Below are 27,049 nucleotides of genomic sequence, written 5' to 3' on the forward strand. Positions count from 1 at the left end.
CTTGAGGAAGGAGTATTTCCATGTCATAGGTAAACAAAATAGTGCCACATTGTGCATTTATCTCATAGACCCATTTGCATGGTGTCCTCCACGTGATCGAGCACTCAAGAACAATAAAATTCCATTTCTAGGTGGTGAACACCTTATACCATTCTTGTGATCTCAAATATTGAAGCACAAGTGAAATTGATTGGCACCAAATAACTACCAAACCCACACAATGTTAACAAAAAATAAATAGTGTGTTATTCAATGCTTATGTAGAAAAACAACATCAACAAGAATTGGTACTAATATCATCCCACCATATCAAGAGAGTTGTAACCATATTCTCAAAACCAAGTATATCAAGTACAGTAAAGAAATTTTATCCAATTAATAACCCTACCATTAAGTGAGTAATGCATCTTTACAAATGATAGGTAGAGTTATTAATATGAATGAACACTTCATAAAAAAATAGAATCTCATTACAATGAACTATACCAATGTCAATCAACATAGGAATACATACTGTGATGTGGTCCAAGAATCACACAATTATTTATATTGAAAAAGCATAAATGAAAATTTATTAGGAATCAATCAAGAATTAGAAAAATCAAGGGATTACCCCCTAGCTTAACTTCATACTGCAAGGGCATGTGAATATTAAACCAAAGAAATAGGATAACCAAAAATTTCAAAATTCAATGGATATCCCCCTAGCTTAATTTCATAGTACAAAATCATGGAGTTATTAGGACAATTCAAGGAATCAAGAAATATAATGGTAGTACAAAGAATCAATATTGACAAATAGATATTAATACTTTGATGCTTTTGGGAATAAATAACCATCCATTTGTAACAGTTTTTTTTGGCCATTAATGCATATAATCTCATAAGATTGTGCTTAATCAATTATTGGTCTTAAATCAACAAGTATGTGATGAATACACAATGTAACCATAGGCCTCCAAAAATCAATATGCATAAGTAAAAAATTAATAAAATATAGATCTTGGAGAATCAGAGAACACATTTATGGAATGAGGAAAGTATATATTTGAATATTATTTAGTGAATGATTAATATAAATACACTCGCTTATGAGTCCAATAATTAAAATTGGTGCAATTTGAAGTATGGGTTCATTTGTGGGTATTTGGGATTCACTAATTGGAAAAAATGAACAAAGTTGATTATAATTCAAAAATTTATATTATTCTCCAAATACAATTATGTCAAAATCAAATCTCTTATGGGTGTCTATACATTCCAATTATAACTGGCCAATTTCAAGCACATTAGTAGATGGTAAAGGGATCCTTGAAAGTTTATATGTAGTTTCATCCACCTTATTATAAAGCATGTTATGAGGCATTATAGTTTCCTTTGGTGGATATGGTGTAATGGGTAGAATATGACATGAATGAGATGGTTAGAATAATGGGGATAAGGAGGATAGGTAGAAAATAGATGGTAAGGATGGATATAGTGGAATGTAAGAGGGATTTATAGGTTTTTGTGAGCATGGATGATTATATTTATCATGCATACTAGGTGGATAATTATATTTTGAAGAAATAATTTGTCTTTCCAACGCAAAAGAGTAATCCATTCCTTGATCTTCTTGATTTGGAATTTGAAATTGTTTATCATTTACAAGAAAAACATGTCCTCTTTCACCCTTATCATGGTGAGACCTACAAATAGTTTGTACCTCATTCACCATGTTCTCTTTATTGCTCAGACATATGCATTGATCATCTCTCTTGTAGCAAATGGAACACCAAAAGGTTAAATTTTCATTCTCAAAATCAAATTGTTCTAAAAATTCATCAATTATTTGCTCTCACTAGGTATAGAGCTCGTATAAAAATATCACCTTTGGTTGACACAATTTCCCACTAGTAAATTTAGGCCTAATTTGCGACGCGAAAAGGTCTCAATTTTGACACAAGTTGGTCGCTAAAGCCACCAAAGTCATCGTCAGACAAATTTGGTCAATTTTTTGCCACATTCATTGCATGCCAAAATTTTGACTACATAAACGTCAATTTACTGACACAAATTTCGTCCATTTCTCTATCTAGCCTAAACTGTTATTTTCCCAATTTTGACGTAAACTTGCCCAATTTTGAGTTGGAATTCTGACGACAAACCCTTAGCTTTCAATGCTGGAGCCATACTCGTGACGTAAATGGTGCTAGTTTGGTGTCTCAATTGCGAAGAATATTGGTTGCAACTGAGACCAACATATGTCACATTTGAGACGCGCTGTCCCATTTTTTTTTAAAGCTTTTCTCTCATAGCAGCGTTCAAAACTGCACAAAACTTGATTATAAAGCATAATTGCTTGATGCATGAGAGTCAAGGTATCAAGCACATTTCTTCCTCCACACCATTGTTTCATTTGTCAAATGATTTATTTTATACAAAACAATGGGAAGGAGGAAGAAATGTGCACGATATCTTGTTTTCACCGAGCAATTATGCTTTACAACTCAAATTTTGTGGAGTTTAGAAGGCTCCTATGAGAGCAAAGGCTTTGCAATAATTGGCACAGTGCGTCTAAATTTTGGTTCCTACAGGGAAGAATAAAATTAGGAAATAATTATTTATCAGGAATGAAAGCCAATAATTTCATCTATTTTTCAAACAGATAAACGTGACAAAAAAACTTATTGTCCCAATCACATCATCATAAGAGCGAATATATAACTATAACTATAACTATCTAAAACCAACATAATTTACAAATATCCACAATTCAAATATTATCCCTTGATGTTTTCTTTAATAATGCTCCAATGCCTTAGGGCATTCAGTTAGAAACTTCAAAATTAATGCTATCAAGTTAGATGTCGTTTCATAGCCACCAAGGATAAGGTCCATAATAAGATTCAATATCTCTTCATCCATAATGTATATTAATGCTATCAAGTTAGTTGTTATATTAATAAGATTCAATATCTCTTCATCAATATACCTCTGGTTCTCGATGGAGACGTGCTCCAATCAATAGGAAACGTCATCATGAAGCAAGAGGTGAGGTTGAAGGATTTAATGGAGGCATTCAAGAGTTAATTACAGAGGAAGAGATTTTAGCCTGGAAGAAGTTGTGGCCAAAAGAATCGCTAGAATGATTGAATGTTACATTATAATTATCTTCATTTAACATTAAAGCTGCATGCATATTGGAATGGCTGACATCATCGTTAAGTGCATTTGATGATAGCACATTTGTTTAGGATATACATAGAGAATGTCAAGAGTGTTGTTGACAACTTTTGTATTTCTTTTGGCTTTAACATTCATGACTGTGTTCCAACTATTTTGGGCTAATATTTGCTTCACAAATGGCTGATGTATATGAATCTTGTGCCAATAGAATGACTTTTGTTGAAGTTAACCATAATGTATACATATATTTGTAATCATTATAGTCAGGATGACAACTGTTGCAGTTCACTTGCACATTGAAGAGTTGATTTTTTTATGATGGCACAACAAAATGTTCTGAACCATAGATTGCTTATCCTAAAAATCTTTCATCGTCCTCCGAAACTGATCAATAATAACATTTTCAATATATTGTAGTATTAACTATTTAAATTATTCCTTCAAATGAAGAACTTAATATAATTTGAATGAGCAACCTTACATTTTGTACGTCGCCATTTTGTATTATACATCAAACAAAAAAATGATGGTGCCATGTGATCAAGATAGCAAAAATCTCTATGGAATGTACAAACCTTGGCACTAGACTTCTTCTCCATCTACGAGGCATTCAAAGCTGGAGACAGAACCTTGTATCTACTCCACAAATAATTTTCTTACTAAAGTTGTTGTGGTAGAAAGTTCTCATAGGTTAGTTCTAATCAGGTCTGGTGAATAATATGTGAAAACATCAATACAACCAAGGCACTAATTTTGCCCCATTTTCCTCATGTATGAGAGCCTTGAAGAGAAATGCGGATAAAAAGAAATTAGTCGTATGGATTAACTTAATAGTAGCAAAAATGAAGAGAAAAATTGTTGGCGGTGAACTACTTAAGCTGCAAATACAAGAAAAAAACTAGTCACAATGTATGGGCTATCCTAAGTGGTAGAAATGGTCATAGTACAGTGAAGTTCACAGTTTCAATTAATCTAATTTTTAATTAAAAAGAAATTTCACTGTATGGAAATATGAGGGCTTCTTTTACAAACTTTTTTTCATTTATAAGAATTTTAAGAAACTTTTTTTGTCAAATTTTAAACCAAAAGGATTGCATTGAGCTAATGTTTGAAACTCTACCAACAGGAAATTGAACTAAGGCATCCAAATCTTAACACACTATATTATAACAATTTCATAGTTAAGAGTTGTGCTTGTAGACAACATCCAAATCTTATCTAGTGGGTGCCTCTCATATTAAATTTTAAAATTATTTTTTTCTAGTTCAACATGGAATGACTTTTCATGTTGGTTAGTCTACTAACCCTAACTCATCTCATCTAGGTCATATCTGATCTTGATAAAGGCTAGTTTGCAACAATTTAACTTCTAATAGCTAGTTTGTAAAAGTAGTTAAAATAACTTGTTAGTAATACAATTATCTTCATAAGGAGGTCTAATTTGCATTCTCAGTACAACACTCACCCAAATATGCTTTCAAAAGGTATTTAAACAACAATTAGATATTGAAAAAATTAGATATGAAAGTGGAAATGATAATCAGGTCATGTACCTCTTCTTCATCTCGTTTGTACTTGTTTTCCTTAACCTTTTCATGAAGATTTGACATGTACTTATCAAATATCTCATGACAGAAGCTTTCATCACTAATTGCCCTAAATATTCATATCTAATATATTTATAGCTACTACTAGTGTAAGGTACATGATAACTACCTTTAATTACTCACAATAAGATTAATTCCTAATAGTGGCTCTTTTACCTGTATGCTTCCGCATCTTTGAGAAAAGGTATGCAATCCTCCCATTCTGAGGAAGCAACAATTTCCTGAAATGGAAAAACAATATATAACTAATTTATCGTTACATAGATAGAAATTTTTTTATGATAAGAATAGAAATTCATTCATATTCAAGATTTTTAATGTACAAAACTCTATGAAATTTTACTCCAGGTGTAAAAGTAGTAGAGGAAAAAGAGATTGCATTAGAAGGATTTTTTCCAAAATGAATAATGTAAACCTTTAGAGAATAAAGCAAAGCTGTGAAATCATTTACCAGCCTTTCCCTCCTTTTTGCTTCTTTCACTTCCTTTTCCTTTACTTGTTCAATCACTTCTTCAAACACAAGCTGCAAGCAATACACAGGATGTCAGTAAGACCTAGCAAAATCATATATCCCAAAACAACTTGCATTACTTTCAAAATTTGCAATTATTTCAGTTTAACCTAATAAAAATCCATTATCCACTAATGAGAACAAACTAATGCATTTGTGATAGCGATTCACTTCTAGCAACTACTTACCAGTGAAAATGAGTCAAAACATAATATAGCTGATGCAATTATCGAATCAATTAGGAACCAGAGTCATATGGAACATAAGGAAAAGATCCTTGTTTGTATAAATAGTAGTTACTAGGAACATAACAATATGTGACAACATTGTTCAAAGGCAAATACCAAATACTTTTATTGTGAAGTCTTCTGTAGCTGAGACAAAAAATCTAGAAATGCAACTAGAACAAACCTTAAGATTTGTTTCAGATACAATAGCCAAATCATATAGTTCCCCAATGGAGGCTTTGAACTTGTCAAGAGTCCATGCTGATGTTATTGTGAGCTACAATCATTACATCAAAAAGATTACAATATATTTTACATCCAATGTAAAATCTTAAAGCACAAAAGGCACACCTTTCCTGACTCCATAACATCTTTTATGTTTGATTTGTCCTCCTGGTACTGCCAAAGATACATATTCAATAAATGGTTAAATCAAAGGAATCAAACATACATTGCCTTGAGTAATAATGATTGCAAGCCTGATTTTGAAAGTGCAATTAAATCTTGCAATCAAATCATTAAAATATATGCAACTTTCTTACCTGCTTTTTCATCCCTTCTACAACATCTTCAAAAAAATCCTTGGGTGGTGAACCAAATGTATTTAAAGTAGGCTCTTTGCTTTATGATCCTCGAGTTCTTTGCTTTATCAAAGAACTGGAGGATCATAAAGCAAAGAGCCTGCTTCAAATGAAGTGTGTCTGTGCTATAAGCAGGCCAGTTGCTTTATGATCCTCCAGTAATCTTCAAAATTCATCGCGATTTTTATGTTCTTTTTGGCACAGTTCTTCTTGCATTTAAAAATATTCAAGTCATTCCAATATACAAAAATAAAATAGATGAAAACTATGGAAGCACACTACTCTCTCATTCTAGACAACCTTTTGAATCATTTGTACTTCTTCCTCCTCCAAATTAGATATACCACGTCAAAATGTCAAGATGTTCTCAGGTCATTAGGTATGACAGCTTTTGGAAAGATAAGATGCCCGTAACTGAAGCCATTATCCACATAATGACAGCAAACTATTCATCAATCAAGATAAAAACTAAACAGCTTTCCAAACACAGGCGTTTCACAGCTATGCCATCTCCAGCGTGCCTTCCAAATTTGAGTACAATAATATGGGTTCTAAGATTACACCAAAAGTAGGTCCAAAGAGAAAGTCAAATAAATTCACAGGTTAACATGTGTATTCAACACAAGATCACAATTTCCTACAGGCAAGACTTTAAGATAGAAAAGAAAGAACGTGAATTTGAGATTTGCTAGGATACCTTGCAAAGTCATTACAATTTCAGAGATTCTTGACTTCAGAATTCATAAAAGAAATGGAATAATGTTTTAAGGAAGATCAATTGGGGTTATAAAACCCAAGCATGAAATTGAGGAATAGGACAAAGAATGAAATGTCATTAGTTTATTAATCTAATTTCGTGTTGATGTTTTTGCTCACCATAACCTTCCTACCCATCTCAAATATTATAATGTGAGCAAATGCAAAAAACTCACCTTGGTTGAGTGACTTGTCCACCCTTTTGATTCCCTCCACTGTTGAAAGAACTAAAATATATCAACAAATTAAGTGTTAGTGAAACTACTTGAACAAATGAAAGGGAAAAGTTAACAAATTTTGTACAATCTAAGGGATTTATTGTGAATTAAGTAGACTTCGAGATCATTTGATTTCTAACATATGATAATAGATCACACTATTGAAACATTGATATAACAAGCATACAATATATTGAAAAATAACAACAAAAAACATTACATATTGTAAAAAGAATAATATGTACCAAAGATGCAAGGGGTGAGGATGCCATCTCCTATAACCATACAAGTCCCCACAAGGGCTATTATTAACAAACATCTCTTGGCAAAGTTACTTTATTCAAGAGCTTTCTTTATCCTAATGGCTCGATTGGGCTATCTACCTGCAACTTCAAGTGTATATGAGGAGAGTTTCCTGTCTTCTTCCTGGCGATTGGGTATCATGCTGACATTTGCATGGCGGTAAATCAAAGAATAAAGAGAAAATGTTCCACCTGCAAAAGAAACCATTCCTTTAAACTTAGAACACATGTTTTCACATCAAAAAGATCAAACTTTGACCTAAAAACAAAGTGATACTAGATTTGTTATAATCATACCATCTCCATTATCATTGGCCCACAATACAATGAAGACATATTTGATGAGGGGAAAAAGAGTGAAAGAATATATTATCAAAGACAAAGCCCCAAGTATGTCATCAGGATGTTTGATGCCATCAGGAAAAGTACTCACATACACATAAAGTGGTGATGTTCCTATGTCCCCATAAACCACACCAATACTCTGAAACACCAATTGCACAACTGCAGCCATGCTCAACATCTAATAAATAGGATTTGTCATAAAGAGATGTTAGAATAGTTACTAAAATGGTCATAAATTATGTTGTTATAGTAAAAGAATACTTTAACTTAAGAGAAAAAAACTATACAATATTAAAACATAATATCGTGCTTTAAAAACTAAAAAGGTACCTGTAATGAAGAACTTCATTTTGACTTGCTAATTGGTTGTCACTATTAACTATAAGCTTATCTTTAAAGTTTGAGCTTCATTTGGTTTTGAGAATAGTTAAATATTATCTACTTAGCAGGGCCAACCACGTGAAGGTGGAAGCTCATTTGCCCCCCCCCCCCCACCCCTAACATCACTCTAAATTCCCCATTAACATTTAATAACATTCAATTCATCCATTTTTGAAATAGAACATTCAATCATTATAATCACATGATAACATTCATTAACACATAGAATTAATAAACACACAACATTCACGAATAATTCATTAACACGCAACATTCAAGAGTAAGTCATTCATAAATAATTCATTAACACAATATTCAAGAGTAAGTCATTCATGAATAATCATCTCTTTTTTGCTTTCTTTCCGTTTCTTTTTTTCATAAAATTTCTAAGAGGAATATCAATGTCCTCGTTAGGATCCCCCTCCTCTACTAGTTCTAACACATGTCTCCTCCTCATCCATTCAAGAACACCATGAGGCTGCTGCACCAAAGGGGGGTTCGCTACAATAACAAGTACTTCATGAGGTTAAATTCTCACCATTTTATATTAGTGAATTATGAGTTTTTATTTAAGTAAAAGAACTATAAATCAAAAAATTAATTAAAAAGAACAAAACATAGATTTTCTTTACCTGAATGTGCCACATGATCTACCTACTGATCAGTATGAACATTCTCTGGCACTTGTTTAGCACGACATGATTCTATATCCTCAACACAAAAAGGTTACACCAATTTCAATTAAAGATGTTAAATTGTATTAATAATTACATAATTAGTTTTGAATAAAAAATGAGCACCTCCATCGATGGTATGATGCACATCAGGGGCTTCATGATGTTGTGTCTAATCTGTGTCGGGATTAATAGGCTGCATTGCAATGTCATGCACATTATTATCAAATAAATTGTTGCTCAAGTATTAAATTTATAATATATTTTTGGGCATATTTACCTATGCACATGATGCAGGAGACTTTTCGGTTGGGGCAGTGGAAGCTTGCCATAGGCATTTAGCCACCGCTGCATAGCCTTGCTTGAAGGCAATTTTTTTGTGTTCTTCTATGGTCTCCAGATTAAAATCAATGTCGTGCATTTTTTTATTAATTAAAAAAATTATTTTCATTTTATAAATAATTTTTCTTAGCAATTCATTTATTACTACTTACAATGCGTGCTTTGATTTTTGAATATCCCCCAGAGCCAAGTTTTTGCTGCCCAACCTTTTCCAGCCTTGCCTTTGTTGCCTTTGATGTGTCCTGCAACCTATGAAAAGTTTGAAATATGTTAGATGATATAAAGAGAATACTAGAATCATTGTGGAAACATTTACTTCACTTGGGTTTGATGTCTTTGGAGGAAAAAATGCGCCATATGTATGGGTTCAATTTCCTAGTCAAAATTCATGGGATATTTTTACTAAGATCCTTGAGAAAGCACATATAGTTACAACTCTAGGAAGTGGGTTTGGACCCATAGGTGAAGGTTTTATAAGGGTGAGTGCCGTTGGTCATAGAGAGAACATATTAAAAGCTTCATTTGTCAATATATCTTATGTAGGATTTATGCCCAGATTGAGATTGAGATTTATAAGCAATTGTGTCAACATATGAATTACATACCTTTCATATTTACAATAACAAAATTTAAATACCAAAATTGAGGATTATGCGTGGTAGTATGTTGGAGAAATAACTCCTATTTTAGGGATTTTGACAAAACAGCATAGCGAGAAATATTGAATTCAAAAGGATGAGAATGTGAAGGAACAAGAGGAGTAGGTGAAGGTTCAAATCACATGAAAAGTCATTTGTACACACTGTGAATTTTTTTGTACATTATGTTGTATTTTAAGAGTGCTCCCCCAAGGTAGATGTGTTAGGCTTGGTACTTTGTCTCTTTACTTCACTGATATATGTGTTTGAATTAGTCTACACACAAATAATTAACATGTTACCAAAGCTGATACGCCTTTTGTGAGCTTGCAAAGAGCTAAGGAATGGAAGAGAAAGATTGGAAGCAGGGTGATATCAGGAAAAATCTCTTAATGAGTTTCCATCTTTATAGTTTCCACAGGAGAAAAAGAAGGGATTCCCTAAAAAGGATAATCTATTGGTTGGGTATAGACACATAATCCATGTGATCAAAGCTTCAGTAGCAACGAAAAATACTAAAAAAGAAGAATGGATTTTAGATGTGGTGGAAATGCTCAGCTTTAAATTCTTTAGGATTCTCAGACTACATTGTTATCTAAAGATAGAGATTAGATTTTGTGATGCTTCACACTTAAATCTGATGTATAGTATATATGAACTTCTTTTTTGATATGCAACAAAGCACAAAATGGAATTGATGACAGTATAAAATAACAATCACTAATGACAACATTATATATTATTATCATAGTTAATAGAATACTACAGAATATGGGATTTGATATCTTCAATGATGGATTTCATCAGGATTTACATGCAGATTAAGTGCAGATTTGATGCACACATGACCCAAAAGAAAATAGTGGATAGGAAACTCAAGATAGCGAGCAATTATTGTAAAAGAAAGGGAAAGTTAACAAGTATAGTGGTCAAGGTGTTGCCTATTTTTATGACTCAAAATCTAACATGGTACATCATATCACAAGATTCGGTTGTCACAACTTTGAGTAGGAATTTCTTAGTTGAATTAGAGTTTGAGTTTAGCGAAGATAAAATCTGAGAAAAGAACCCATAGGAGACATAGGCTCTAAAATTTGTCACTAAATATGAATAAAGGGCTTCATTTTGTCAATATATCTTATGTAGGATTTATGCCCAGATTGAGATTGAGATTTATAAGCAATTGTGTCAGCATATGACTTACATACCTTTCATCAATAGATAGATTAAATTGAGCTAGTTGAAATTGTTGATACTGAAGTTGAACCCTAAATTTTCTCATTAATGTACTAGTAGTTAATATTATTGCATACCTTTTTGGATTTTCTGGTGCACTTTCTTTTGGCGGACGTTGCCCTTTCTCCTTTTCATCCAAAATGAACTCATTCCAGTCCCTCACTGAAACAAAGGGAGGACGCTTGTACTTCGGGTTGTGGACGAGGCTCTCTCTATATGTGTCCCTCACAACCTTAAGATGTCTGGCAGCTTTTTGTAACAATTTCTTACGATCAAAAATATTACTACCAAACTCATGCTCTATATCTTTGATGAGCTCATCTTTTAATTTGTGCGATTAGTAGTTCCACCTTTTAAGAAAAAACACAAAATTGTTAGATATAGCTAGTATAAGAAAAGACTCGAATGAAAGGAAAAATGTTGCACCAATTAATGATATGAAAAAAAATAGTGGGATAAAATTAGTTCAGTTATGATGTATAGCAACCTAGTACGTATGGTGGGCCCGAATCTTCACAGCGTGAGGTCATAAAGCCTCCTATAAAATGTATCATTTCCTGCAAAAAATGTCATGTGATAATTAATAGTAAAAACCATTAAAATGAATCATATGAAATAAGACTCCCACTTTTGGTTCTCTATAGAAAAATTAGTTAGTATCTTCTACTCAAAGCATGAAATTGCAATGTACCAAATTACTAAACTAGAGAATTACTGGTATAGACAAAAGCTCATTGATAATTTAGATGATCCTACCAAACCCCTAATAAAAAGGAATTCCAGAATAATTAAACAACTTGCACAATATGACACACTAAAGGTCATGAGGCATCACTCCACATCAAAAGCCCTTGCATTCACCACTTCCTATCATGTTTACATCTTGCAAGAAAATCCTTATTACAATATAAAAAATAATTATTTAAAGTACCTGGAAGCTTAGGAAATTTCAAAGGCATTAATTCATTATGGTCAATCAACAACAATGTCTCCATAGATCCCGTGCTAGAAACACTGGTAGCTCTAGGAAATGACAATGAATTATCACCAATAGATGTACTATGATCCGCATTTGGCAACGTACTAGATAGTGCATCTCCTACCACAAAAAAAACAATACACTATGTGATGCATCCCAAGATTAAAGTACATATTATCAACTCGTAATTAACACAAAACCAAATATAGCAAAACAAGGATTTACCAGCTGGATGTCCCCTTGTTGCCGACATTGCAGTCGGCAATCTCGTACGGGCATCCGTCAACCTCGTAGGAGTCTCCTGCACTAGATGACTTGAACAATACATTGTTAGCAAAGACATTCTAAAATAATAAAAGTAAGAGTTAAGAAGTTTTGAATGTTCGAAATAAAAAATTTATTATAACTTGTCAACTCAAAGATTATTTTACCAGTGGTAGTCAGAACTCTGCTACTACTGCCCTCACCGCGTTGTCCTTGACCACGTTCTGGATGAATTCCCAAAAATTCCTATATAACAAGAATTTAGTAGTTAAAGTTTCTTACAACTCTTTAAAAAAATTGCATCAATAAAGTATTTTTGCACATATTACATATTTTACTTCACAACATAAAAGATTATAAAATATAAATCTTTATTGAACTTTTGTTATAACTAAATATTCATTGGAGCTTACTTCATAACGTTGAGCTTGCGCTTTCAATTTTGATAGCCTCTTCCTCATCTCCTTAGGCTCCATATTTGCCTCATCCAAAATTTTCATTGCTTCTAAATTAATTTGCCTAGTTTTTTTTTCCAACATTTTTATAAAATTGGGAGTATCAGCAATATTAGCCTCATCAGAATGCATAGCTAGTGGCTCGGTGGTCACTGCTACTACTTTATCCTTATCTCAAACATCAAATTGTGAGAGGAATATCAGTAAAAATATCATAAAAACTCAAAAACCGTAAATGAAATAATGTAATAATATAACATTTTTCAACTATCTAATTTGTACAATTTCAAAAAGGTTTACCCTCACTGAAGAAGGGGTGGGAGTAGCATCCTGCTGACCTCTATCATCTGTCGGATCCATATCGTCCTGTCACAAAGATTAAACATAAAAAATTCAGCTAACTAAAAGCAGTAGACAGCAAAAAAAAACTTATTAACAAAATGGTAAATAGTACTTACAACCCTCATGATAGTAACATTGTTTGTATCTATGCGATTTAAATGGTAATCAATTAGCGGTTCTTCCCCTGCACTTATTGATTTTATTGCACAAACAAAAACTTCATTCCCTTCATGCGCCTCAAATATGCAATTGGGTTGCTTACTAGTTGAAGTAGGTCGCGTACTATTTATAAAACCTACAATATTACCTATTTATTTTGGTCTCCCATCAATGTACATAGCAAATCTTTTACTTTGATCATTTTCTTTTCATTGTATATAATTAGCTGATACCCTATACCTATGCATATTTTTTTTATATCAAACAATCCGCATCCAATCATTGTAATTGTAACATGGACCGACATACTTGAACAATTCAACAACTTTGTTGTAACATACATTTATCCCATCCATAGAAAATAGGCCCAAACCATGTAATGAGAATGGAGCAATGCGATATATCCTCTCATTAACACAAAAATCTATGTTAATTGGAGGTAGCTCATTGGGTATCCATTCTTTCTCAATGTGTGAGTACCGAAAGGGCACCTTGATGTCACCTTTGGTCTCATCATCATAAGAACATGACCCCCCATTAGCAAGGAAAAATTGCATGCGTTTATCAAATTTTTTTCTATTCTTTTGACCTCTAGTTGATCTCCCTCTTTTAGCCGTACAAAATGTAGAGCTTTCATCTACCATTTCCTCATTTCCCTCATTTGATGTAGATAGATCTAACAAGTACCTATTTGGTGGGTCCTACAATCCATCAAATGAAAAGTGAAAGTGACATATATAAAATGTAGTAAGTTGAAAGTGATTATACAATTATATTTCTATATGGACCTTCTTTGTCTATATATACATTATATGATTATATAATGTCTATTTATAACATACGTGCTCAATGATAAACAAGAAGAATATAAGAAAATTATGTCTATTTATTGACTTATACTTGCTGATCCATGTCACTGTGCACAATCCATGCCAAATGGGTCAAATCTCCTATAGTCAATTGACTATTTGCAAAAAGGGTGACAATCAAACACAATATAAACATTGGTAATTATAAATAACCTATGTTGTAATCATTAGAAATGAACACAATAAATATGTAATCAAATTTCTTGAATATGTTATTCATTTACCTTAAGTTAGCTAAAAATTACATGATACATGTTTGCTACAAATAACTTAGAAGACAACATGAACAATAGGCAACATCGCAAACATGTCAACAAAAGGGGTGATGATGTACCTGTGACTGTTTGCAAAAAGGGTCATAATCAGAGACAACATAAACATTGGTAACTATAAATAACATATGTTGTAATCATTACAAATGAACACAATAAATATATAATCAAATTTCCTGCATATGTTAATAATTTATCTTAAGTTCGCTAAAAATTACATGATACGTGTATGCTACAAATAACTTAGAAGACAACATGAACAATATGCAACATCATAAACATGAACAAATTTACCTTATATGTGGAATGCAAGATCATCAACAGAAGGGGTGACGATGTTTGTAGTCATTGATTATCTTCTTCTTCATCATCATCATCATCATCATCATCATCATCATCATCATCATCATCGCCATTATCACCATCATCACCACCATCATCATCACCATCATCATCGCCATCATCGCCATCATCACCATCACCATCATCATCATCATCACCATCATCATCATCATCATCACCATCACCATCACCATCACCATCACCATCATCGTCATCACCATCATCTTGATCTTCATCACCTGCTTCATCATCTTCAATATCTTTTTCTTCCATAACATTATACTTTATCAGCCTTCCTCTTGGATCATGTCTAACAACAAATGACCAACCTTTTTTATTTGGAACCTCTGAGTAAAACACTTACTCACATTGGCTTGGAAAAACATAGGGCTCATCTCCAACTAGCTCAAACGACCTTGTATTAATCATTTTAAATCCATTATCATGTTGAATAACCACTCTATCTGGATCATTTTGATTTAGTCGTAACCTGTACCATTTGACGACGAATAGAACTACTTTGAAGGTGTTAAATTCACACTCAATTATATCATCCAAGATACCATAGTATTGATTTTGAGATTGTTGAGGATGTATGTTTCTTCTAGATGATATATTGGTGACCTCAAAAACTGTAGTTATCCCACAATCACAAGTTTTCTTTGTGTCATCCAACCTTTTTATGTGGAATTTGTGGCCATGATAGTACATAGCTTTGTGGTGCTTGACCTGCAATTTTTGAAGTCTGTGTAAATTATTTGCATCGTGAGTTGATACAAAACATACATCGAGTTATGATCATTAATAAATTTCTACATACCTCTCCACCTCTTAAACCATTTACTAGATCAACTACCATCGGCATAACATTGGAATCTCCATTACGATGAGCTTTTGTAACCAATGAAGCAACACCTTCCCATGTTAATGAGCAACCATTTTGTTGACATCGTTCAATCCATTCTATCATCCAATCAAGATTGTTCGCAATATACAAATGTATTGCATCCCACTCTCAACCACCTGTTTCAAATAAATACGCCAATTAAAAATAATTTATATTGAAGATTTATATGAATTAATTAACTACAATAAAATCTTAGATTTACCTCTCACTTTCCTTGATCTACCTTTGCCCATCAAGTACTCCCCTTCAAATTTGTTAATTGAGTTGGGATCCCAAATACGATCTACATGGATGTTTGCTGCAAACTTAGGAAGATATTTAGTAATGTACACCATGGTCTTGTATACCATATATCCCTCCACCATAGAACCTTTGGGATGTGCTCTCTGTCAAACCAAGCCTTTCAAAAATTTCAAATGCCTCTCAACCATCCACATTGACCTGGTTGGTACAGGTCCACACAATTAAATCTCCTCAACTTGATGTATGAGGTAGTGTTCTTGTGCATTGAAAAAACTTGGAGGTAGACACTTTTGCATTTCACACATTAGAAGAGGAATTTTTCTCTTCCAATATTTTATATCTTCTTTATTGATTTCTTTAGATGACAACCACCTCATGTATTTTCGAAGATCATATATAACCTGTTTGACATTTTTGGCAAAGTGGTGTGGGAGAGATAGAGGTAGAACATACTGCAATATTTGTAAAATGATCTTGTCAATATTTTATAAAAGAATGCAATTGAAACTACATGCAGTATATAAATATATAGTGAATACAAAATAACATGAATTACCTTAATAGATGTATGCCAATCATGTGTTTTCAACCTTGGCCCAAATTCACTTTTATTTGATATGACATTGTTTATGTTCGCAGCAAATCCTGTGGGAAATAGTATTTTTTTTATGACTTCTTTTATAGTATTGCTCTACTGCTCTGACAATAACCAACTAAGGGCACTTGTATCAATCTGGTCTCCATTGTTATTTGGTCAAATACCATTTTTCATTGCATGGTTGGATTCTTCACTGTCACTACAAGTTTTGACAATTTGATCTTTGTCACGCCTTCCATCCAAGATTTTCCATAGTGTCTCTGCTACATTCTTTCCAATATGCATAGAATCAAACAAATGCATAATTGGGAGTTGCTCATAGTACGAAAACCTAGTAAATTGTGTAGGATAAATTTTTAGTCCTTTTGGAAGTTGGACATTGATATCTTGACGACCTTCACAACCATCAATCACATCATCAGTAAACAAAACACAATATTGAAATATAAATTTGAAACAAAAAGCATTAAATGGAATGACATTACCTCGATGATTTATTTTATTGTATGCCAACTTCCATAGGCGAGGTGTCATTCTCTGTGGCTTTGATGTAGTCTCTTCTAGACCATTGAAAAGATGTTTTTCAGTAATTTGATACTTATGATTTCTGTGCAAAAAGTGTCTATTCTCATCAAACACCTGCTTTCTTAAACTTTATGAATGATGAGATTTTGTCTTTGGACCACAAATTGGACATGCAAATTTACCCTTTTTCTGAAGACCTACAAGATCGTGTATAATTGGATTAAATGTGTTAACTTTGACATACCAAAAAAGAGGTGTCAAGAAGAGAACATACCACAAAAATGTGTTAGCCTAGAGGCATCGTGTATTTTCCATACAAGCATTGCATGAAATTGAAACTGTCTTTGTCCTATTGGTCTACAAATGTCATACATAGTAACCCCATTCCATAACACCACCAACTCATTGATAAGGGGTTCAATATATACGTTGATATCTTTGACTTGGTACTTACCTAGTTGAATGAGCAAATACATTACATAATTATTTTGACCATTTCATGGATTAGTAATAATAAATTAATTTAGATGACCACTAAATCAAAAAATACCTGGAACAATCAGTGTCAACATTATGTGCTCTCTCTTTATGGACAACCAAGGAGGTATGTTATTGTTGATAACAAAAACAAGCCACACTGAGTAAGTAGATCTCATCTCTCCATAAGGATTGACACTGTCTGCTACCAATGAAAGCTTGAGATTACAAGGTTCTTCTTTAAAGTGTGACCATTTTTTCTCTATTTCCTTAAATGCCGAACCATCTGTAGGCATTCACATAATGTCATCTTGACTTCTATTGCGTGCATGGTAATCCATAAATTGTGCCAAGCTATTGCACTTGAATAATCATTGCAGACGTGGAATAATGGTAATATGCCAAAGAACCTTGCGAGGCACCTTTTTTGTTAATCGATCTGATTGATATCTACTAATATGACAAGTAGGGCATTGTGTTGCAAATTCATGATGTTTATAATATATAATATGATCGTTCGAACATGCATCTATTGTTTGATACTCCATTCCAATATCTTTCATTATGGTAGATAATTCTCGGTACGAGTGAGGTAGAATGTTTGATGGTGTTAACAAACACTCACCTATCAACCTATGACCAAAAATATAATTTCTTAATTTAAAGAATATTAATTGCTACACGAACCCAATGTTAATTGTAAGGGAACTACGAGTAAAATAATGAAAGAAGATGGCATACCTTAACATACGTGTCATTGCTACATTGGATAAACCATTCATTAACTTCAAGTTCACCAATAGCAATACAATGGCAAGAAGAGTTGTTTTGGAGCCTTCATATAGGGGCTGCTCTGCCTTCTCAAGTAAAGGTACATCAAACTCTGCATCATCATCACCATCATCATCATCATCATTATCATCTTGATCATCGTGATCATTTTGATCATCATGATCTTCAGCATCTTGATCTTCTTCCATGGTATCATTACCTTCTACTTCAATATTCACACCTCCATGTTCCCTCGTTTGGAAATTCACATTCTCCAAATTGTCATGGTCCATAACATGAAACTTAGGGATGTTGACCTATATGAAAATGATGACCTTATATTAACCATGACCATGATGTCATCATCAAATCATGTCTCATGTAATTTATAAACTATTAAAATACATACCAATGGGCGATACTTGTTTCCCCCTTCAATGTGACCATGTTGCCTACAATGTTGCTCAACTGTTGTGATTAGATATCTTCGAGTCTTTAAGCCCTTACACATTTTGCAAGGACAATAAAATTTTCCATCACCTTTTCTTTTTAAGTTAGACCACAGTCTAGCAATTGCCTCCCTATTTTTTTGTGCTTTGATATCGTCAGACATGGTCTTTCTTGAATGGAATGACTTGTTGGTGGAAGAAGGATGATTTGTTTGCAACCTGCAGATGGAGTAGTAAGAGGAAGACACATACAAAAAGGAGTTAGGTCTCTGAACCAAGTAGGAGTTAGAACATGCTGGAGTGGGGTCAGCCCAAGATATTTTGGAATCTTGAAGAACTTGGTAAAGGGTATCTGGAAAGGTGAAAATAAACAAGTATTTTTACAGCTACAAAGGAGGAATCGAGAGCATTATAAATAATGAAGAAGAAACTTAAATCCATACAACTTCACCTCTATTTACAATTTTACCTTTCTGCAAGTGAAATATGACAATATACAAAATTTCCAATCACATTTTCACTTAAAAAAGAACACCAAATTTACCTTTGCTACAATATCTTCTTCAAATTCTTCGCTATCAGATTCTTTAGAACTGCAAGCTCTTGTGCAGAAAAAAGATGAGATGTACTAAGTAATTTTTTATGGACAATATTTAAACAAATCGACTATCAAAAATTTCTTTTATGAAATTTAGTTGCTTTATTATGTACTAAAGACTTGGCAAGATGTTCCCAAGTCTATATATAGAATGCCTATTTGCATGGTTGTTTGCAAATAGTCTAGTATGGTGCCGCTTTTGAACAACAACAAATGTCACTGGGGCCTTAAATTCATTGACTGTGATTTTAAGAAAAATCTATGGTGAGACTTATTTTTTAGATGCATGATCAGAAATGATTTCCACATTGAAAAGTTTTATGAGAATTCCTAGGTTCAACAACTATGTCTTTTCTAGGGCTTATATCATCTCTTTTTTTGAGCTTATACAAGTGACAAAGTATGAGAAGGATACTTTATAAATGGCTATTGCTTTTGTTATTATTCCATTGTTTATTATTTTTCTTATCTCATATCTATGTTTATTTTACATTTTTTCATTTCCACGTAAATTGTGGCCTGAGGGGCCACACCTTTTTATATTGATTTAAGAAAAAAGATCACACATAAGGGTGCATCTATAGCTAAGTACTTAAAATCTAGAATCATATTAACAAAAAGGTTCATATTCATTCTCAAACATATTAAATTGTACATCAGCATAGCCACTAGGGCTAGCCTCCAAGAGCAATCTAGAAAATTTCCACTATTCAGAAGGGTGACAAGAATCATAGTCCATCTTGCAAAAATTATTTTCCAAACTAATACACAGGCTTTCTCAAGAGTATAGAGAATAGCCCAAGCTTCCATCTAATTTTTAGAATGAGTACTTAAGGAAGTAGAAAAGAAAAACTAAACAGGGCTTAAAGTTCGACTACTAGTACCACCCATTCCTATTGGACGTGGATTACTCCTTCAAAACCCAGCTATATTGATTTTTAGGAAATCATTTGGGAGGGGAGACACTAAACTAAATGGTTCACTTTCTTGACTTGCTGAACTCTGGGACCAAACCTATTTTCTGAAGAAAGAGAAAAGCATTGATCCAAGTGATTAGCAATGTGGAGATCCAAATGAACAGTTGACTGAGATAGCTCTTGTTTTGACAGACCACCCTCTCATGAAATCTCATTTATATTATAATCTTGCATGATCTTATCATAGTAAAGGTGATTATGAAATTGTTGGCCACTACTACTATTTGGCACCCTCAAATTACATGTTACGCTTTGATGTTGGTGTTGCCATTCAAAAGTTTTCAACTTCAACACTTCAAAAGCAAAAATGTACTGCTGATGAAGTTATGAAAATGTCACCTATGCAAATAAATGTTACTTATACAAATGTCGGTTATGACATCTTGTACATATGTTACTCATTCTAGTGTTAATTAATCAGTATCGCTTTTAAAATTTGTAAAACTAATATTGTTCTTCAAACTTACTCTTTTGTTGGTTTAGAGTCAACAATTTATTTTTTAAAATTAAATATTTAAATTTATATTGGAAAAGGTAGAAACGAATACTTATTGATTTAACTCAATTTATAATTGTTATTTAAATATTTCTTAAAATAACATAATCCTTAATCTTTTTTTTAATTCTCTTCCAACTATCTCTATTTAGTGCCTACCATGTTTATGTGCATGTTTTTTATGTGTTTTGGATAATAAGTCTAATTTAATTTGTCTATGGACTAAGACCTTAAATTATTAAGCTTCTCTTTGTTTTGTGAAAACTATAGCATTCTCTACTTAATAGGGCCAACCACGTGAAGGTGGAAGCTCATCATGGCCCCTCCTAGGAGTCTCTTATGACCCTTTACGACATTTTAAGAGCTCTAAGATTTATTCTTAGGGATTGTAAATGGTCATAAAGGGTCATAAGAGATCTTAGGACACAACAACTAAGAAATATAATTGTAAGCATCATGGTCACATGTTTTTGGAATCAATGTAATTGAGTTGTATACCCAAGTGACGAAGTGCATCAAGAAAATGAAACTACAACCTATTGGGATTGAGATAAACCTTATAAAAAAAAAGTAGCTAGGAATGATTTCTTTCCAATATCTGTTAAATAGATTTGTGGGAGGACCTTGTATTCATGACCTACACCTTGTATTCATGAGCTAGGAATGATCGCTTGCCAACAGTTGTTGAATACATTTGTTGGAGGACCTTGTATTCATGAGCTACAGATGTATTCAGCAACTATTGGCAAGAGATCATTCTTACAGATGAATTAGACTTGGAATCGAAGGTGTGGAAGTTGCTTTGCATTGCTTGGGTACACAACCCAATTACATTTCCAAAAAAATATGAACATGATGCCTACAATTATTTTTCTTAGCTATTGTGAAATCTACATATTTGATAGGAGAAGCATTTGAAGTTTATGTTGTGAATCCACTAAATAGGGTCAAGATTTGATTTGGGAATGTTGGTCAGATGATCTGAGAGAAAGAATGGATAGACAGATGGAGAGAGAGATAATACAAGTGGTAGAAAGAGCCATGCCATTTATAGGATGCCACCATCCTTTTGGTAGATCAAAGGAAAACATTGTAAGGACTATAATACACATTGTCCTCAAGAATATTATCTAGGAGTCTTTCTATCACTTGTATTATCTCTCTCTCCATCTATCTCTCAACTCTTTCTCTCAAATCATTAGACCATACTATTTAATCTTGCCAGGCTGTTTGAACAGCTACATGACACTGAAAAAGCAAATCTTTTGTACAGGCTAATATTGTTCAAGTTTCCTAATTATGTGGATGCATATCTATGACTTGCAGCCATGGCCCAGGCTTGAAATGAGATCCAACTAAGCCTAGAATTGATTGGGGAGGCACTTAAGGTGGATAAAACCTCAGTAAATGCAATTACCATGCTTGGCAACTTGGAACTGAAAACAGATGACTGGCTTAAAGCAAAAGAAATAATTAAAGCTGCACAAAATGTATCAGATGGTAAGGATGCTTATGCTGACATTAATTCTCTTGGAAATTGGAATTATTTTGCAGCTTCACGCAATGAGAAGAAGGATCCAGATGCAAAGGGAATACATCTTGATACGGCTAGGGAACTGTAGTGTAAAGTGTTGGCTCAGAGACCTAGAAATGTCTATGCTACAAATGGGGCAGGCATTGTGCTAGCCGAAAGGGGTCATTTTGATATTACAAAGGAAATTTTCACACAGGTTCAAGAAGCTACAACAGGAAACATCTTTGTTCAGATGCCTGATGTGTGGGTAAATCTAGCACGTGTTTACTTTGCACAAGGACTGTTTGGGCTTGCAGTGAAAATGTATCAAAATTGTTTGAGGAAATTCTATTTTGGCACTGATGCCCAAATTTTATTATATTTAGCTCGATCACATTATGAAGCAGAACAGTGGCAAGATTGTAAAAGAACATTATTAAGAGTAGTACATTTGGCACCCTCAAATTACATGCTACGCTTTGATGTTGGTGTTGCCATGCAGAAGTTTTCAACTTTAACACTTCAAAAGAAAAAATGTACTGCTGATGAGGTTCGTCAAGCAGTGTCTGAATTAAAGAATGTGCTCCGTGTGTTTAGACAACTGTCAGTAGTGCCAAGCCCTCATACACATGGCTTTGATGAGAAGAAGATAGAGTTGCATGTGGACTACTGTAAACACTTGCTTGATGCTGCCAAAGTTCACAGAGAAGCAACAGAACGCGAAGAATAGCAAAGCTGTCAAAAGCTAGAAGTAGCATGCCAACTTGTCCTGGCTGATGAGGCAAAAAAAAAAGTTGAGGAAGAACGAAGGATTATGATGGAAAGGAGAAAGAAAGAAGAAGAATTGCGGCAGGTGATGCAACAAGAGGAGCAATTTGAACGTGTGAAAGAATTATGGAAGAGTAAGCCTAAGGACAAGGATGATGATGATGATGAGGCTGGTCAGTCTAAAAAGAAAAGAAAGAAGGAAAAGAAGAAAAAGAAGAAGGATAAGGATCACAAGGCTTATGAATCTAATATGGAGGAACCTGATATTGCCATGGAAAATGAGGCAAATTATATGAGTGATAAGGCAGAAGCTGATACGGAAAATGCCCAAGATCTTCTTGCAGCTACAGGTCTAGAAGACTCTGATGATGGCGAGACAAATTCTCCAGTTTCAGCAAAATCATGAAGGAGACATGCATACACTGATTCTGAAGATGAGGAACCCTTACATAAATAGAGTCTGAGAGAAGACAATACTTTTGATGATGATGTCTAGGCTTCCTGAGGATTAACTAAACAGATTCCAAGAGAAGATGATGCATAGAGTGATGATGGATTTAAGCTACCTAAACATTTAGTCAATCAAATATGCCTTGTCCCTTCCAAATTTGTTTGACATTGTTCCAAGTCAGAAACATCAATTAAATCATCTGTATGGAATCTTTTCTTTTTTTCCATTTATTGTTTTATATGGGCAACCTATTCTTGTCCTTATTCTAGAACATTTTTTGTGTCCTTCAATGTATATGTTTTATCTTCCTATTAGATTCTAGATTAGAAGAACACACAATTGAAAATAGATTATCTATCTTCTTGAGGTTTAACCTAACAGATTCCAAGATAAGATGATGCATACGATGACGATGGATAAGATACCTCAAAGTTTAGTCAATCAAATATACTTTGTCCCCTCCATATCTGTTTGACATAATTAAATGAGATCTATTAAAAAAGCCTCAAACAAATCATCTATAGGGCATCTTTACATTTTTTTTGTTTATTGTTTTTATGGTAGCCTATACTTGTCCTTTTTTTATATCATTTTCTGCGTACTTCAATGTATATGCTTTATCTTCCTATCAGAGTAACAAGTAGTTGGTGTTGTTGTTTTTATTAGTGTGAATTATGAAAAGTAGCCAATTGCATTTGATAAGAAACTCAGTGTCAATTCAAATGACATCCATTTCAAAGGAAGAAGACCGTAATCTATTTTTTCAAGCACTTCTTCTTGATGTGATAAATCGGTAGATATAAATAGAAACTAAACTTTGATCAAATTAGTACATACAGTTTGAACCTAGAAGACTTTTATCTAATTCATCAATTGTAGCAATATTAATCATACCATAATAGAATAATACTGAAAAAATAAATTACAAATTACAATTTTCATACCAACACTTTTCATGGTGATCCACGAGAATCACCAAATGCATTGCAGAATAAAAATGTAAACATATTCATATTCTTCAAAAGTTTTCAATTGCTTCCATCTAATTAGTTTCACAATAAAAATTCTATGAATCCAAAGTTCTAAATCAGCAAGACAAAAGATTTTTAATAAAATGTATGAGTTAGAGCTTTAATCGAAGATTTAATTCTAACAATTAAGCAACAAAGATACATTCAAGTTTTATACAATAGAAAGAAGGCAAGATTAGAAGGGGTTTAAGCTTCTATGTGCACGATCGTAGAAAGAATGAAAGAAATTTTGTTCATGTAGATTTCATTTTTTTTTGTCACTCACAGAGATAAGTCAAAGTCTTGTTTTAAAGCGTAATCCTGCAAGAAGGAGGTCTAAAACATAGGAGAAGAAGTAAAAGAGAACCACATATTGGAGATATTACATGCATAGCTAAAAAGAAAAAGTGTATGAGTTTTCAAACACTTGTAGACATACATGATAGTAACCAAACCCAAATAGCTATACTCATGAAATGCCAACAAAAATATCTAGTGAGAAGTCTCTAAGAAAATGAAACTTGATTTCTAACATTTGAGATACTTGCATGTGAGTTACAAATTGAAATCTTCTATAGGAAAAAAATTTGGGTTCAACAATAATAACAGATTTTCAGAACCCCATGATTTTCTTCCAACTCCTACAATGAAGATGGAAGAATTATATTCAGAGAATAGAAAGGAAAAACATAACTTTTTCTATGGAGGAAATAACCCACTATATACCTTTAAAATGGTGAATAATGCCCAAATGTTTCATAGGAAAAGTCACGGATTCTACTCCAAACATAAAAATGAAATGCTACAGGAAGACGATAAGGGGTTTGTTATTATAAAGGTCTAAAAGCAATAGGATACCATATTCTCATTACTCAAACATAGTTACCTTCATATAAAAATTATGGAGAATATGGCGAAAAGATCTAAACAATAGTGGCAAAATCATCCAAAAAAAATTAGTGATTATGTTCAAACCCTAAGGAGAGGCTCTTTGTATTTGAAGTTTCCATATTCCAAAATATTGAATGGTGAAAATGATTCATTTAGGGTTGAAAAAACACAACATATATGCTCCTCAATTCCTTTTTTATAAATTTAGGAGTCCGAGTGCGTTGATGGGATTTTATTTTTTCCAAGTCCATGTTAATAACACAAGCCATGGGTGTTTAGTGGGGTCTTAATTTTATGTCCTTAGAAAATGCCTCAATTGCTAAGTGCACCCAGCTACACTCAAAGCTTATTAAAGGAGCAAACGAGCAGCTGAATACAAGAAAAATGCAGTGAAAGCCACCCATACAAAAAACAGAGAGGAAGCTTATTGAAGAGGTTCCCATCTTACGCATAGATTAAAGACAGAGAGTAGGCCAATGAAGAAATTCATGCAAGTGATAGAAAGCTATGGCCATTGTAGGAGATTTCAAGGCGCTAACAAAGAGAAGCCATGTTAAGAATGTAGCAGGTGTTAAAAGGGAGAAACAAGCTAGCTAGGGGAGGCATTTCCACAGCAAAGAGTAGCTAGCAGAAAGTTTAAACACCTTTTCTAAATGGGAAGTCAAAAAGAAGAGCAAAAATTCCCATAACATGAATGATCAATACATAGCAATAAGTCGCAACAAAGTTTAACGCACCCGTGCCCTTGTGCCCTTGTGCCCTTTTCGCACAAATGTTGACGCAGACATGCCCTTGTGCCCTTTTCGCGCAAATGTTGACGCGGACTCATAGACTCACAATGCAAATGAAATGTGAATTACATTTTTGCCTTTTTTTTTTGTTTTATGCTATCATGTTGGTCGCAATTCTGACCAAAGTAATTCTTCGCAATTGCGACCAACACGGGCTAGTTATTAAAAAAAAACAAAATTTTGGTTTATAACGCGACCAACCAAACCATTTTAAAAACTTGGTCGCAAATTTTGGTCTCCATTTAGGGTTAAATCCACTAGTGTCCTCACCATTTTCTTCTTTTTGTTTTTAAATTTGAAAGAAGGGGTCTAGGGGTGGCACCTTTGGTTGGCAAAATTTCCCCGCCAATTTCTTCTTTTGTTTTTAAATTTGAAAGAAGGGGTCTGGGGGTGAACAACATTGAAAATGCATCATTTTAAACATATTTTCTTCAAAATAGTTTATTTTCTTTACCAATAATTCACAATAACTAGTGATAATGTAAAATTGAATCTAATTTATAAGACCTACTTGCAAACTCTAAAATAATGCATCTATATGATTTGTGCAACACAAATTAAGATTAATTACTAAAGCAAGGCTAGCAATTGCAAAATCTTTCATCCTAATGCATTCTTCTTAACTCAACTCATCCAGCTAACATACCTTTGACACCTTTCCTGGACAACATGCCAAAATGATAGGCCAACATTGGGGCAAATAATACTTGGAAGAATTAACAATTTATGATGAAGTTTAGGTTGGTCTATACATGTCCATCTAGGGGCGTAATCTTGCAAAAGGTTTATGGGCAATATGCCATCAAGAAATGCTAGTTACAAGATAAGAGATTATGAATGTAACTATAATGGGTGAAAGTAAATCTATGGGAAACCAAATAAATCTTAGCAACAAAAAAATTAGAAATAACAAAAA

General features: G+C 33.3%; 1 pseudogene; it reads left to right on the forward strand.

Moving 5' to 3' along the window:
- The window catches only part of LOC149550303 (protein CTR9 homolog pseudogene), a 56,034-nt pseudogene extending 32,548 nt beyond the window's left edge, over positions 1 to 23,486 (forward strand).
- Positions 23,487 to 27,049: the final 3,563 nt, after the last annotated feature.

The sequence above is a fragment of the Cupressus sempervirens genome, chromosome 7 (genome assembly GCF_028749045.1).
Source record: "Cupressus sempervirens isolate cs-2001-9-10 chromosome 7, ASM2874904v1, whole genome shotgun sequence".
Classification (NCBI taxonomy): Eukaryota; Viridiplantae; Streptophyta; class Pinopsida; order Cupressales; family Cupressaceae; genus Cupressus; species Cupressus sempervirens.